Source organism: Hyperoodon ampullatus (assembly GCF_949752795.1).
Source record: "Hyperoodon ampullatus genome assembly, chromosome: 5".
NCBI lineage: Eukaryota > Metazoa > Chordata > Mammalia > Artiodactyla > Ziphiidae > Hyperoodon > Hyperoodon ampullatus.
Window position 1 is genome coordinate 141683172 of NC_136918.1, and position 17124 is coordinate 141700295.

A 17124-nucleotide genomic window follows, 5' to 3' on the forward strand; every position below is an offset into this window, starting at 1 on the left:
CATAAAATTCATACTGAAGCAAGATAGAACACCTGGTTAGTTATCAATTAATACCTTTTTATCATGTTCTGCCTGGCTTTCTTCCTTCTTACGCGTGATGATACTTGGGCTAGGATTATCCATGATTTATAGCTAGGATGGCAATTAAGATTTATGCACAGAAAATGGTTTGCCTCTCTGCTCTGTGTAGAATAACACAATGCAATGTTCTTTCTAATCACACAGTGGGGAGGAGAGCCGGACCTCAGAGAAAAGGAAGGTGATTGGGGAAGAAGAGAGCTGTGTTGAAGAAGGGAGCAAAAATGATGTTGGAAATGCAGTTGGAGGGATGGCGAGTTCTAAAATGGAAACTTTTGATTGAAATTAGGTACTAATGAGAGGCCAACACTGTCTTTGACAAAGAGGGTGGGCAGATCCTACCTGGGAAAGGCTAGTCCCAGGATGAGCAAGCAGAAGGCAGTGAGAATGCCTATTACCTCAAGCTCTGTTTAGAATTCTTATCTCTCAGGGCTCTTGTATCAAGATGATTCTGGTAACAGTCCAACAAAGAGAATCACAGTGCCCGTGGGATTAATTTATAAAATGCTACAATCCTTCCTCGTGGGGAGATGGACTATTTCCCAGGCTCAAAGAGCCGCAGAACACCTTTCATGAGGGCCAATCACCTTTAAAACAAAAACAGGGTTCGGGACATAGTCCAAATGGCAATCCTGAGGATTCTATATTGAGAAATGGCACATTTGTATCTCTTGTTTTTCCAATCAAGATCAACATTTGGAGTGCCCAGGGAGAAAACACCCACCATTTATGGTAGAAAGAAGAAAATGCCCACATTTTGGCAGCCAGTTCAAGGGACCTGCAAGACAACATGGCGCTTTGACTGGAACACTCAGAGAAAAGGAAGATGATATGGGGAGAAGAGAGCTTTGTTGAAGAAGCGGGCAAAAACGACACGGAACACATGGCGTGACCCTTGGACACTCCTCTGCACACACAATATACACTTGAAGTTGTATGGTACCTTGATTTCTATCTTCAGCAAACTAGAGAAATAAAGCAAACCAAGAAAGAGCCCAGACCTCTGTGAAGAGCCCAGTGTGGGTGGCCGAAAGCCCTGGGGCCACCAAGGCTCTGTCCCCCTCAGAGCGGATGTGACCTCCAGCTGCTGGGGGACCCCGTGTGCTTTATGGGCCCTTATATGAGGGATCATGCAGTTCTGGGAGAGTCCTTGAATCTGGCTCTCTCCTGAATGTCCCCCTTCCCCCTAATTTCCATAATGAGATTCACTACTGAGTAAACCATGCCTGTGACTGCAAGTTCAGGCACCCTGGAGGCAGGTACCTAAACCATGTTCCCCTATGTGTGTATCATGCAAGATGAAAACACAGGGTGCTGAAAAGAATGGATCCCATGCACGGTCAAATCACTTCAAAAAAACTCTAGCTTAAAGTAAACAGGTATCTCCCGCAGGACTTCTCAGTGCCTTTGATATGTTCATTATAAACCTTCCAAAGAACGAGTGTGTGCAGAATTCCTTCCAGCATACGTCACCACAGAACCCTCTATCTAGAGCAGCATCGTTCAATAGAAATATGACATGATCCACAAATGAGAACCTTGTATGTGATTTTAGATTTTAAGAAAGTCACATGAAAATGTAAAAAGAAACAGATGAATTTAATTTTAATAATAGTTCATTAACCCAGTATATCAAAACTATTATGTCAACATGTAATTTATATAAAATATTATGTGAGATAACTTACATTTGCTTTTGTTGTATTATGTCTTTGAAATACAGTGTATGGTTTACACTTACAGCAACTCTCCTTAGACCAGGCACATTCCCAGCGTTTAGTGCAGCATCACATGTGACCATGGCTACCCCACTGGATGGTGCAGGGAGACAATTGTTTCACAAAACTGATGTAATTTGGGATGCACAGATAAGCAGTATTTCTGGATTTGGGCTAATGTGATGTTGACTCATTTGATAAATATTTGTGCTAGGTGCTATAGAAATAGTACTGAACAGCATAAAAACACTGTGCCTTCCTAAGACCGAGGGCTGAGAAAGGATGTGACAGAGGGGTCTGACTGCACCCGGGGTCAATGAAGGCTTCCCCTACCAATGGCATTTAAATGTTGACCTGGAAGATGTTTTGGCTTTAGCTAGACAGTGCACAGAGAGATTTTGAGGTGGGAAAAACCATTATAGTTCAAGCAATGAAGGGTGGAATGCTGAAATACATAGAGCAGAGTTGGTGAAAGCCCACCCTGAGAAGAGACTGGTCAGCAGGAACATGCAGCATATTGCGGCCAGTGTTAGATTTTATCTGAAAAGCAATGGGAAGCCTTGGAGGGGTCTAAGCCAGAGAGTGGCATGAGCCAATGTGTTTTTGTGAGCAATTAAAGATAGCTCACATTCTTTGCTGCACTGCTCACTGAGAGCGCCTAATTCCTCCCTCTTTGAATCCAAATTGGACTTAATGACCTGCTTGACCAAGAGAATTTGGTAGACGTGAGGTTCTGAGATTTCCAAGGCCAGGTCATGAGAAGCCTTTCAGCTTCACTCTGGTCTTTGGGGACACTCTCTCTTGAGTCCTGACCCACTGCTTGAGAGCCTAACTACTGCGAGAGAGCCATACTCGGGACACCACATGCAGGGGACACAAGGCAATAAACAGAAGAGAGAGAGAGAGAGGTCAGCCCGTGACTAAGAACAGTCTCTACAAGTCCCCAGATCAGTCTTGCCCCAAGGAGAGAACAGATTTCCAGTCTCCTGGCCATTCATGTCACCCCAGCTGAGGTGCATGCATCTCAGAGCAGAGCTGAGATGCTCTACTGAGCCCCACCCAAATCTCATGATCATGAACAAAGTAAATAGTAGTTATTTTAAGCCACCAAGTTTGGAGATGTTTGTTACACAGCAATGGATGACTGGATGGTTTTCTGATGATCCCTTTGGCTACAGTGTGCAGGTGCACTACAGGGGAACAAGGACATTGGTAGCTGAGCCAGAATGTGGCCGTGGATAAGGAGGGAAGTGGCTGGATTAAGTCCCACTGAGGAGGAAGAAATGGAAACCCTGTCTGCCTTGGTGGGAAGGGGAGGTGTAGCCACACGTGTCACTTTCTTCATTTTTGCTTTCTCCTATGTAATTTTTTCTTGTTGAGTTAGAGAACTAAGATAGGGGTCTTTAATTTTCTTCCCTTTGCTACTTTCCCATGGAGCTCAGGAGTGCTCTTGGCCACTTGGTCATAACACAGAAATGGTGTGACAGATGGCTGTGCATGAGGGTAAAAATGCCTGTCAATCCATCCTCAGAAAGAGGAGATTTGAGTTTATTGAAAAATATACATCCAAGGTTGGGTGGCTTAAGAAATAATGAAAGTGATCTATAAAAAAACTAAAACATTTACCTTCACCTCGTAGCTAACTACAAATCACTAAAATGTTTTCAAGCAGGAACAAGTATTATTAATAGTGAAGTGGTAAAAGGGAAAAGAGTTCCCAACAACTGACTTTCCATTGGGTACATTTGTCTGGGGTTGGAATGCCAAGGCAAAGCCATCTCCTAGGCACCATTTTGGAAAATAAATGTAACACAATACTGTTTCATTGGGTCATTTAACAGTGATATTTTTATTTGTGTCTATCCATATTGTTTTTATATTGCTAATATTTAAAGAAGCTTTTCTTGTGTGTGTGAAATGTAATGCTAAATTAAACAAGAGATTTCTCAAAAGTTTCTAAGAAAATTTCTGTGCTTCAATGAAGCCACAGTTTTAGTTCTTCAGTGTAATTAATTGCAATCACATTTTTAAAGGAAAATTGTTGGAATGGAGATCGGGATGTAAAACTCGCCCTAGCGTGCAGTACCGCTGAGAAGAGATATTACGGCCCACTTTTCCACTTCACATTCGGGGGATCCGTAGCTATTATTTCTTATTTAGGAAGTAAAATTGACTGCACCTGGGCATATTATTAGCTACTCACCACAGGGAACCTCATGCTGATGGGCTATAATTTAGCAGAGAAGAAAAAAAAGGCAAGCCAATTAAAATGAAGCACATCACTTGATGCCCTTTTGCTGATTGTTTGTCAGAATTTATTATCTTATATTGAACAAATAAGGGATAATTAGAAAAAGAATAAGTGTGACATAATCAAAATTTGGGGAACAAATTACTTCTCCTGCACATGAAGAAAAGGTCTCTCTGAGCCCTCAAAATCGGTCCTGCCCAAGGAGAAAAGCACACCACACTGACTGGCATCTCTCCACTGAGATTCACAGAAAACTTGAGGGAAGACCACCCACCAGATCCCAACCTCACCGCCAGCTTATTTGGGTTGTTTGCACCAACATTATGATTCATGGCGGTCACTAGCTTTCCTTCTGGTGGTATGTGCCCATGTGACCAGACCCCCAAAAGCTCTGGACCCCAAGACTCAAGAGGGCTTCCCTGACCTGGGACCCTTAGCACATGGCATGCAGTTCATGGCTGGAGGAGTAGCGTGTCCTGTGCAATCACACAGGAAGGACTTTGTAAGCTGTTGCCGGTCTCCTCCAGACCCTGTAGTGACTCTGCTGGATGTTCTTTCACTGTAATAAACTGCCCTTGAGTCCTGAGTCCTGAATCACTGATATTCAGGGTGGTCATAGGACATCAAAACTAGACAAAGAATGCTGGACAGAAGTCAAGGCCCAGGACAAAAGAAAGTCACAGAGTGGACGCTGATGCCTGAATCCCTGAACACCAGAGGCCACAGCCTGCCCCCTCCCAGCCCCTACTAACACCAGCACCACACCAGACACTGGAGATCCCCTGGCTGTGATTCCATCCCTGCCCTGGACACCCAATATCCTGCAGTCAGAATGGATCTAAGGTCTCTACTTCTTGACTTCATGGGCTCCCAAGTATTGCAACTTAGAGCAGAATTCCTCAGCCTCGGCACAGTAGACATTCTGGTCCAGGTGAGTCTTTGTTGTGGGACATTCTGTGCATCGTAGGATGTTTAGCAGCATCTCTGTCCTCTACTCCTGGGTGTCACTAGCTCCTGCCCAGTCATGACAATCAGAAGTGTCTGCTGACATTGCCACTGGACCCCTGGGGGCAAAACCATCCCTGGCTGAGGACCACAGTAGCAGCTACAATCACATCTGGAAACTGAGGCTCTGCTGACTCAGCGTCCACTATGTCCTCTCCCCACTAACACTCACAGGCAGACAAGCCCCCAGCTGGAGTAAGGGTGCTCACGGGAGGCCCCCGGGCTCCCCGCACCATGAGGGCCTTCATCAGTGCAGCTGCCTGTGTTCAAGGGAAGAGTCAAAGGCGATAGGAAGCATAGCTCTGCTTTCTCAAGGAAATTTTTTTTTCTCACATTCTGGCTCCTGAATTAAGAGCTGTGTGGGACTGATTTCTTATGGCATTGCCTTAAGAAATGAAAGCATCCTGTTTCAAGAAACATCTCTGATAAGAAGAAAACTGCTAGTTAGTGCACATAAAATCAGTGGGCTCCCTGATGTCTCTCAAGATGTGTGCTCCATTTTCATGAAATCTAAAAGAGGAGTGAATAAACCCATTTTTAAAAAGTTACCTGATGAAATTCATGGATGAACTCTCCGTGGTCTTTGCCCTTGTGGAGCTTTCAACTGGGCGTGGTTTGAGGAGGGAGGCGAGGACGGGGGAGGGGAGGCAGGGTGCAGGGTGAGCTGGAAGGCGGCTCCAGGGTACTGCATCCTGACAGCATGGACCACCATCACCTCCACATCTGAGGCTGGGAAGGGGCCGTGGGAGGGAAAACCATAAATCTACATCCTGCACATCTGAGCTTATTCTGCCGAAGTTTTTCCTGCACATTTGTGCTCTGTCAGATATAATCTACAGAGCTCTTAATAAATTCTGAATTACCTAATTTTAATATTATAGGTGAGTAAGTTACATCAGGTTAAGAACATCCCTCCAGTTAAACAGACTCAAAAAAAAATCAATATTTTAAGGGTAATGTTTTTCAACAAAACAGAATCCACTCTAATTTTATTGTTATGCAGTCCACATTTCTCCATTTTGTTTGCAAGCATGAAATAAAGTATTGCACCTATTAAATATTCTAATATACAATTTAACTAACTCATCAAAAAGAAAGGAAATTGGGTCCCTTTGGCATAACTTATCCTTAGTGAAGGCTTCTGTTGATTACCACTTTAATATCTACTCCTAAATGATCTACAAAATAACTTTTTCTAGAAGTTTGTTTTCCCATTATGTCTGCAAGCATTGTAAATATGCCAATGCATAGTTTCTAGACTTAATTCATTCTTCTTTCATGAAAGATAAAATCTGAATCAGAAAGCTGTTAAAAAACAATCCCAGTCAAAAGATTTGAGCAGACACCTCAATAAAGAAAAGACATAAATAGCAAATAAGCACATGGGGAAAAAAAGCTCCAACATATTAGTCATTTAAATTAGTCAGTTTAAATAATGTGAGACAATACTATGACACCTGTTAGAATGACAGAGAGAGAGAGGGAAGGAAGGAGGGAGGGAGCAAATGAAGGAAGGAAGGGAGGGAGGGAGGGAGGAAAAGGGGGAGGGAGGAAGGAAATCCAACAATACCATGTGCTGGTGAGGATATGACAATACAGAGCAACTAGGCATCTCATACATTGCTGGTGGGGATTCAAAATGAAGTAGGCATTTTGGAAACAATTTGACAGTTTTTTATAAAGTTAAACATTCACTTACTATACAACGCAGAAATGCTACTCTTAGTTATTTACCCAAGTGGAATAAAAACAATGTTCACATAAAATCTGTAAATGAATGTTTATAACGGCTGTACTCATAACCTCAAGTGCATCATGATAAGTGAGAGAAGCCAGACTCAAAAGTCTACTAGAGTTGGGGCTTTCAGGGAGGTGGGGAGTGGGGAAGAGGGAAAGAGGAGTTGACTACAGAGGGATGCCAGAGCGTTTGGGGGGTTTAACGTCGATGTTCTATATCTGATCATGGCAGTGCTTATATGACTCTATGCATTTGTCAAAATTTGCAGAAATAAACATTAAAAACAGTGAATTGTATTATACCCTCATAAAAATTTTAAAAATCAGCCTGGTTGCAATAATGGAGCCAGGGATATTGAGGTGAGCTTACAAATACCAACAAATAGTGTATGTCGCCTCACACCCGACATTCTTCTGGATCTCCTCTCCCTCATGTCGGCCTTCGGGGTTCAAGACAGCTCACAGCCTCTCATAAAACCTGTTCCAGGTGACATCTCAACCTACTACCATAGAGGGTGACATTTCATTGTTGCAACTGAGGAAACCAGCAAGAAAACGGACCTCTTAGAAAACCATAACATTCCGTATGATGTAACTGGATTGAGGATCGTGTAGTTGGAAGCTCCAATTTACAGAACAGATCAGTGGATCCCTGACCGGCAGGTGCCAGGCCATGGCTGCTGAGCCCTCTGCTTTCCTTATGCTGCTTTATGCTACCAAGAGGAGCAGGTGTTTGCTGGAAGAAGTCCTGGCACGATCTGGGGTGGGGCACAGTCTCACCAGAGCCCAGCCTTCCCAACTCCTCCCTTAGCGAGCATCCATCTCCATCTCGCTTTTGTGTTAAGGGTATTTGGTAAATTTATTTGAGGTAGTGCACAGAGATGGCCCCAAATGCCAGATCTGAGTAGTAATTAGGAATTGCTTTAACGGAGAGTCTGATGCACAAAGAGAAGAATCAGGAACTGAGGGCTGGTGCTGAACAAAAGCCGTGGATCAGCCACAGAAATAGAACGTGTAAGGCGTAAGCTTAAAGAATGAGGAAAGTCACTTCTTACACCATTTACCACCACCATGAAAACAATCTCTAAGAAAGACAAAAGATTTTTAAAATACTTAATTGATGGTTTGCTTAATTTATGCTGAAGTTCATGTATGTTCCCACAAACAGCAGTGGGAACCCACAATTATCACCTTCCATCTCTCTTTGTATCCCTTGACCTTTACCTGGCCCCCTAAGTCAGGGTGCTTTCCTAACTTTAAAGCCAAAAATAGGGATGTGAGTGTCCAACACCCTGCTGGAGGTGTAGGAAAAAAATGTGCGTTTCAGTGGAAAACTATGAGACCTGCAGAGATTACCCGCTTCTGGACTTCATCGTCTTTGAGCTATTTTACAGCTCTGTAGTTTGCAGGTAACTGACAGTCACACAAATCTGCTCTATCTGGTAGGAGTTTAATGACTTGACTTCCCTCCCTACCCCACTCCACCAGATCCACATGGAAAAACCAGTTCTGCCCCCATTTGCATATTTACTTCAATATTCCTGGTGAATAAATATGTTTCATACGTTTCTCTTTTAAACTGGTCATAACACCTTTCCAGCTCCGTCACTGAATAAGCTACACAAAATCTTCAACACATGTTCATTTTTATATCTGCATAAGGTATCTTTTAACAGAAAGGTCTGTGAGAGCTACCCCTCCCTAACCCTAAGTATAGGTAGAGGTCCAGTTTGGAGGTCAGATTCGAAGGTTGCTGGTGCAGCCCACACTGGGTGCCTTTGGACTCCTTGCGGCTTGAGGTCAGGACTAGACTGAACCCAACTCTGTCTTTCTGGTAGTGCTTTTGACTGAGCTGGCTCAAAGCCTGCCCTCAGGAAATATTTGTTTAGAATTAAAAGTACTTAACACTGACTTGTAGGTACCTGATACCAAAAAACAAAAACAATAAAAAACCCACCCAGCATTAAGGGTTATAATGTGCTTACACCTCGTAATATAATTGGACCTAATAAAGAAACATCACATTAGCTACTTGAGTAAATTTCAATTTATTACTAAATTAATAGCTATCCTTACGTACATCAAATGTTGTCAACACTTTCCTGGAAGCTAGTGCCACCTAAAAATGTAACCAATTAAATAAATAATTGAAGTAAAATGACTTTTATCCAACAGAATGGATATCAGATGCGTGTACTTGCTCTATGAAATCTCCCTTTTCCCACAGTATACCATTTTCTGAGAAGGAGATCTGAAGGTGCACCTGGGCTGGCTCTTTCACTGAAGACTGCATAAATTTTTTTTTTTTTTTTTTTTTTTTTTTTTTTGCGGTACGCGGGCCTCTCACTGCTGTGGCCTCTCCCGTTGCGGAGCACAGGCTCCGGACGCGCAGGCTCAGCGTCCATGGCTCACGGGCCCAGTCGCTCCACGGCATGTGGGATCTTCCTGGACCGGGGCACAAACCCGTGTCCCCTGCATCGGCAGGCGGACTCTCAACCACTGCGTCACCAGGGCAGCCCTGCATAAAATATTTTGAAGCTATTCAGAGGGAACACATTAAAAACAACTTTCATACCGGAAGTTAAGTGGCAGAAACCTTTATGGAGAAAAGTCCCTTTGTTTTGTGTGCTATTTCGTGAGTGCCGTGAACTTATTAAGCGCTTTGATGTAGCAAAATTTGTGATGTGTATACGTACAAATGATCCAAACACAGCAAAAAGCAGCTAAAAAAAATCAGTAAAGCGGCTTTTTAACAAATACATTCTGAACTGGATCAAAGGGATAGCTTGGAAGCTACACGCTATGGATCTAACATTCATATATTTTCATTTCAAGGAAACGTCTTTTGCAGCCGAAAGGTGAAATCTATCTGTAATGAGCTTCTTCTAAGGCAGGAGGAAAGCTTCTTTTCAAATAAGAGACTAAGTAAATACAGCACCTATGTGGCGTTCTGCAAACAGAAGGGTGCTGAGGGCCCACCTTTGAAACAGAGGCCTCTTGGAAGCAGCTATGGATTCAAAGGGTGAGATTTGCAATTATTGTTTCCTCTTCCTCCTCCCCCCAGAATAGACTTTAATATGTAAATATGTGGTCAAGAGGAAACACTTGCCTTGGGAGAGTGGGGATTTCTGTTTTGTTTTGTGTTTGTTGTTGAAGGTATAGTCAAACACTGGAAGCTGGATGCTACCAAAAGCAACCAGATCTGATTTGATAATGATGTCTACCCCTCATGCTACAGCCCAAGGGGTCGTCTCCTCGCAGAATTTTTTAAAGCACAAGATTTTTCAAATGAGTTCACTCTTCGAAGCCTTGCTTGTTTTCCAGTAGGCACATGGAGCTAGGCCTTGAAGGTGATATGGTGGCCCCAAATTCTGAGCTTACATCCCCCTTCCAAGTCATCTCGCCAGGGCTGCCTGCCTAACATGGCAGCATGGCATCCTATCAGGACACTGGGCTCATCACTTCCCTGCCAGGGGCCCGTTTCACCCTGCAGCCTCTCCACACCTCCTTTTTCATTTCACTAACATGGAAAAGTGCCCCTGCCTGTATCATTGGATCACAATGAAATAAAACAGAACTGACTCTCAATTAGATTCTGGCAATACAACACAAGTAGGAATAGGATGAATAAGGCTCAGAGATATAAAATCTTTCTTCAGACCTGTCTTACCTGAACATCTACCTCAAATGATATGTCCCCAGCAGTGCCATAAGATAACCAGATTGAAAAAAAAAAAGAGGTTTTTTTCTACCCCCCTCCACTTCCCAGGCTCTCAGAATGGAGGCAAAGGATTTCAGAAAGTAGGGAAATAAACAGCCTCATCTCCAGATGGGGTGGTGGGCACCTGAACCACACACACACTAAAGATGCTCAGAAGCAGGGTCTCCTGGAAGGTAGAACGTTCTTCCAAAGAAAAGCAGGAAGCCTAGAAGAAGATGAAAGTCAGTAGTAGCACTTTTTGTGTCCTTAATATTGGCCCACCAGGAGGGCTAAGGTGGCTGTGCATGCACATCAGGCCAGAAGGGCCAGGGTATCTGAAGAAGCTTCTAGTTTGCTTTCTTTTGGGCTATAATTTACCTCCATTGGCTCTTACTGTAACCGAGCAGGACACTATGGGGCCTTGTTAGGACAGACCCCTCCCCCATATCCTCTGCTGTGGCTCCTCTCTGAAGGACCTAGATAATAGTATCTGATACACACTTCCTGGGTTGTTTTATAGATGCTAAAACCACCACCAAATGGAAGAAATTAACTACTTAATGCTCATGAGCCCCCAGACCTGCTGGTGCCTAAGGACCCCTGTTACCTCGCCATCAAACAATCAGAGAATGGTGCACGAACTGATTACATACCCTGCCTGGGCTGCCCCTACATCACCTGGCCTTTAAAAATGCTTTGCTGAAACCCCCTTGGGGTTTTTGAGCAGGAGCCACCCGTTCTCCTTGTACTGGTGCCTTTACAATAAAGCTGCACTTTCCTTCACCACAGCCTGGTATCAGTAGATTGGCTTTACTGCACCTGGGCAAGTGGACCCAAGTTTGGTGGTTCAGTAACATTATTGACCCTAATAGATAGTTATATATTCCAAGGAAATGCCAGATTAGAAAAGAAGAAATCTTTGTGTATGCGCACACACACACACAGACACACACACATTCACACATGCCAAACTTTTAGGCAAGTGCAAATTGTGAAATAATCTCAAATATAATATGAAAAAGATGAGAAGATATAATTAAACAATTTTCCCAACAGTTTATTTATACCAATCATTTTATAAGCAATGTAGAAAAAATAATCTTTGATTATATGTTAAAATAAACTTTTATAATCTAAGAGTGTATTTATTATGTTAGTTGTTGCTGTTTTGATATATATTATACAAATATAGTCTTATAAAATATGCAAATAACATACAAATCTTGAAGTTAAGTAAAAGTTTAAGTCATTATTTTCCAAGGTGTCCCAATTTGACAAAGGAACATTTACACAATTTCTGAAAGAGGAATGAGTGACCCGGAAAAATGAGAGAAGTCTATGAAACTCAATAGATACGAAACCCAAAATAAAATTAAGATAGGAGTGAAAAACCACGGAGATATACATGGAGTCCAACTTTGTCCAGGTTCTCAGAGAAAATAAAAAATCTTGGGGAATAAGAAGATAAATGTTGGGCTCCCCTGGTGGCGCAGTGGTTGACAGTCCGCCTGCCAATGCAGGGGACACGGGTTTGTGCCCTGGTCCGGGAAGATCCCACGTGCCGCGGAGTGGATAGGCCCGTGAGCCATGGCCACTGAGCCTGCGTGTCTGGAGCCTGTGCTCCACAACGGGAGAGGCCATGGCAGTGAGAGGCCCACGTACCACAAAAAAAAAAAAAAAAAAAAGAAGAAAAATGTTATAGAAAGATGCAAAGATGCACTGTAATGCACAGCACCGTTATACTTAAACCTTCTGGAACCCAGCTTCTCCAGGAACCTTCCTCATATGGAACAGTCCTCAAGAGAGGGACATAATTCTGGGTCTAGCAGGCTTCTTTCCATCTCCCTGAGACGTGATTTTAAGTTTCTTATCTCAGCCATCTCTCCTAAAAGCTCTCACTAGGCCCTCCCCACCCTCTGTCTAAGCAGAAGCTTCAGCTTCAGCTTCTTTAGTTAGAATCTCCCTCAGCTCTGTACCCATCCCATTACCTCCTCCAGGCTGATCCCCCTGCCAGAGTTCTGAGCCCACACCCTGTGGCTGTCTTGAGGATCTCATTCCCTCTGTTTTTTTCTCTCCCTGGTATCTACTGCTCAGTACCCTGTTCTCTGTTGGATCACTGTGCCCATCATGAAACATGCTTGCTATATCTCATCTTTCAAAAAAAAAAACCCACATAAACAAATAACAACAATAAACCCAAATTCCTTTTACTAAACATTCTCCTTTACTGCTGTCCCATGTTTTGCTTCTCATTCACAATCACGTTTTTTTGAAGGAGTAAATCACATATTCATCTGCACAGCCTCACCAGCCATTCACGTTCAACCTCTTCAATAAGGCTTCTGACCCACAACTCTGCAGAGACTGCCCTTTTCTAGATCTCTGATAATTTCGATGGTGCCAAACCCTGTGGACACTTCCTGGGTCTCATCTTGCCTCTCAGAGGCATTCGATACAGTGAAAGCCTCCCTACCACTCTTCTCTTGATGTCCACGACAGCTGCACATTCCTGTCTTTCCTCCTAATCCCCTGGGTGCTCCACTGAGGTCTCCTCCTTCTTTGTCTGATGGCTAACTGTTAGCATTTTCAGGAATTCATCCCAGGCTCTCTTTTCTTTCCTCCATAGGGTATCTCATTCAACCAATTACTTTAGATACAGTTATGTGGCTGACCACTCACACATTTATGTAGCAAGACGAAATCCATGTATACACCTGCCCATCTGGCGCTTCAACATGAGGGTCTATTATACTTAAAACTCATCCTGTTGAGAAACCATTCTTTCCCTCGGAAATTGGGACCTCCATTCATCCACTTCCTCAACCAGGACTCATTCTTGATTTCACCATCCTCTTGCCTCTAAGCTCCTTCCTCCCTCTCGACCCACCTCAACACAGCCTTCTTCAGATCCTATTCCCTCTATCTCCAAAATATATCCCAGGTCTGTCCATTTACCTCTTCCTCAAGTCCATGTGACCATTATCTCTTAGGTGGACATTTTAAGCAGCCCCCCAGCTGGTCTCTCTGCATCCACATTTTCTCCCATACAATTTATTCCTTCTTTTCTTCATTAGTGTGAGTGGCCTCTTTCACCCAATATCACATCATGTCATGATCTGACAGGTTAACATCCTTCACTGACTTTCCACTGAATTTAGAATAAAATCAAAACTCTTTCTACTGCCTCCCAGCCTCTGTGTAATCTGGACCACTTCTCTCTGTGACCTTGTCACCAAGTCACCCAGATTGAGCCACACTGCCTTCCCGCATTCCTCACTGATGGATGGCACCCTCTGCTCTCTGTGTGACTGTTGCTTTCTCATTCCTCAGGACACAGAGAGACCTCCATGCTTCCCTAAATTAAAATAGATGCTCTCTGCCCTGTCCCCACACTCTCTCCTCCTTGTTTCTTTGGAACATTTATAACAATCTGGAATTATTTCAAATCTGTTGCGCTTATTGCTTTTTATTTCCTATCTTCCCCATTAGACTCCAAGCTCCTTGAAGACAGGAGTCCACAGCTATAGAATTTTCCATTGTATTCCCAGAATGCCCATCACACAGTAGATACTAAATACATATTTGTTGCTAGAATGATAAGGAATTAGGCAGCTAGGGGGAATAAAACTTCTCAATGAGGTCAGAAGAGGTATTACAAATTCAAATGCTATAGAACTTTATTCACAAAAAACACTTTGAGTTCTTAGATTCTTTCTTTACATCCCAGGAAAACAATAACTCAAATAAATTGGACATCTGGTTTCTAGGTCTTGAGCAAAGTGGGAAAGAAAGAAGAGTTCCCGTTGTCCCCAAATCACTCCAATCCCAACTGAGAAGAGAGAGGTGCACTAAGTGAGGACAGCAGCCATTTCTGTTTCATATTTCATCACCTCTGCTTCCCGTACAGATAGTACATTGCCTGACCCATAGTAGACAACCACATATTGGTTGAATGCATGAACAAGCAGATGGGTAACCTCTAGTAACCTCTGGCAAACAGAGGTCAGTACAAAGGACTAGGGAAGGACAGAAGAATCAGTGAAAAATGTAGCTTGGGCGATCATGATGATAACTGAGTGAGCCACGTCTTAAAACTTATGCAGCATCACAACAAGCAGAAAAGGTAAAGAAAGCTGTCCCCGCAAGAGGACCCACAGGAGCAAGGCTGGCTGCTTTACTTTATGAGTAAAGATGCTTTGGAAATCCTGAACAATTCTGAGTCCTCTAGAAAATCACTTGAGATTTAAAGAGCTAGTCATTTTCCTTAAATAAGTATGAACAACTTGGAATTCAATGACTTTCAACTGCAGTTAGCATATGTTTAGAGCCTTCTTTCTTCATAGGCAATCAACCACATTTCAGTCACCTAGAATTACAGCAAAAACCCTACCCTGACCGACAACAATGGCAATGGTCCCTCACCCTATATCGATAGGGTGTTAGAGCTCCAACACTTGCCTGTACTTAGACTCCTCTATTTTTCACAGCACACCTATAAGTACATATCTTATCTCCACTTTTCAGAGGAGAAAACTCAGATGTAGAGAAGAATGCACGGCGAGGTGTGCATGGTCACACGGCGAGACTGAGTGACCATGGTTGGGATTCAGCCCTGCTAAACTAAAGTCAGCTGTTTCCCACTCCTGTCACCACAATGATTCTTCCTCATCCTTGGACAGAGTTTCTCTGCTGTGTTTTTTGCCTTTTATTCTACCCTGGTGGGGAGGCACCAGTAAGAAACCTGAACACAGCCCAAGTTGTATGTAGGTGAACACCAGAAATCATGAGATGCAACATTTTTACCACTTTGTATATTATCCAGTTTTGTATCCAGTACAGTACTGGATATTCCAGCAAGATGGAAGCTGGAATAATTTGTGTCTTTGTTTAGATAGTGAGAGAGATCACCCATAAAATAGCCAAGCTATTAAATACCTGGGAAGCCAATCGCTCTTGTTCTGATCTACAGTTCAAAAGTCTGAATCCACCAGAACAGGGTCACCAGGGAACAATGCGTCCTTTACTGCTAGGAACGTGGATGGACCTGGAAGCCAGGCTGCTCTGTTCCAAGCCTGACTCTCCCCTACTTACCAGCTGGGTGAACGCTTATACGTTATTGCACCTCTATGAGCCTCAGCTCCTTTATCTATAAAATGATGATAACACTAGGATTGTCATAAGGGAAAAATAAGTTAATTCAGGGGTCAATAAACTGCGGCCCATGAGTCAAACCAGCTCACTTTTATAAACAGATTTGTATTAGAACACAGCTATGCTCATTGGCTAAAGTATTGTCTGTAGCTGCTTTTGCACTAGAATGGCAGTTACATGGTTATGACATAGATTTCATGGCCCACAAAGCCTAAAACACTTAGTATCTTTCCCTTTATAGAAAAAGTTTGCTGATTCTTGAGTAAACATGTGTTAAACAGAACAGTCCCTGGCATACATATAATAAGTACTTTATCTATCTACCTATCTATCTCTGTGTATGTGTATGTATCTTATTGCTTAGTCTGTGGGAAGTACTAGGATATATACGGCACCACTTCCTCTTTGAAATAATTCAGTCTCTACCTCCACACAAAGGCCCAGAGGTTGAGAACCGAGGGCCAAACATTCCTGGAATTGAATGAGATTATCCTTATAAATTTCCTTGAGCCCTTTGATTCTGGGGAAGTCAAAATTAAATTGAAATAAAATTAACAGAATTTACTTCTTCAGAAGGATTTAGTCTTATGAAAATATGTAATTGTATATCTTTTGTGTTTAGACTGTATATCCAGCTAAATGACAGCCAGTCAAACTCCTTTGGGGAACATCACACACCTTTCGTCTACTGATGTCAGGACTGGCAGTGTGACTTGTTTTGGCCAATGATGTGGTGGAGTGTTACCCAAAAGTGGACAGATAATTACAATATAATTTGATTTTGAACTAGGGCTCCTAGAGAACATTCAGTTGAGAAATGTGGAGGACACAGTCCTTGGTCTCTGACCACCTGTGGGAGGAAAAACAGGAATCAGAGCTAATGAGTCCTGGTGAGGTAGGATGCCCAGGAAGTCAGATAAAAAGATGGATTTTAGAGGCGGCCAGGGAGAGAAGACCCCACAGAGAAGCCAGGTCAAGTGCCTGACAAAAGAAAGACCCTGCGAGTTGGAGCATCTTTGTAGTAAATCTGGAGAGCAGAAGTACTATCATTTTCTGAAATGAGATGCCATGCCTTTTTCCCTATGCCCTTCAGCAGTAACAGCCATTAAATACACCATCACCACGTTATGAAGCAGAAATTCTGTACACCAGCGTTAAACCTTCTGGACTCTTAAGTGTCTGCCAAGTCACTTGGAATTACTTCACGGGTGCACCTCTTGACATCCCCACTCCCCCTCCATGGGACTCCAAAGGCTCTGCCCTCCCTTCATCAGCCTGTGGGTCAGCTCCACCCTCTGAGCTCCCCACACCCTCCTCTGTCTGCTCCGTCCTTGTGCGATGCCTCTTGGCCGATGACCCCTCTCAGTAATCAAACCAGTTCCTCATCGGCTCCACTAGCTCGTATCCCCTTCTCCAGTTTTCAGATTCGTTCCAGTCAATTGTCCCCATGTCTTGCTCACCAACGCAATTTGTTATTTCTTCAA

The 17124-nt window shown here is 43.2% G+C and overlaps 1 protein-coding gene across 2 annotated transcripts in view; it reads right to left on the reverse strand.

Moving 5' to 3' along the window:
• DSCAM (DS cell adhesion molecule) overlaps nt 1–17124 on the reverse strand; it is a gene marked incomplete at both ends in the record, with an annotated part of 733341 nt that overhangs the window by 527504 nt on the left and 188713 nt on the right. The window lies entirely within an intron of this gene.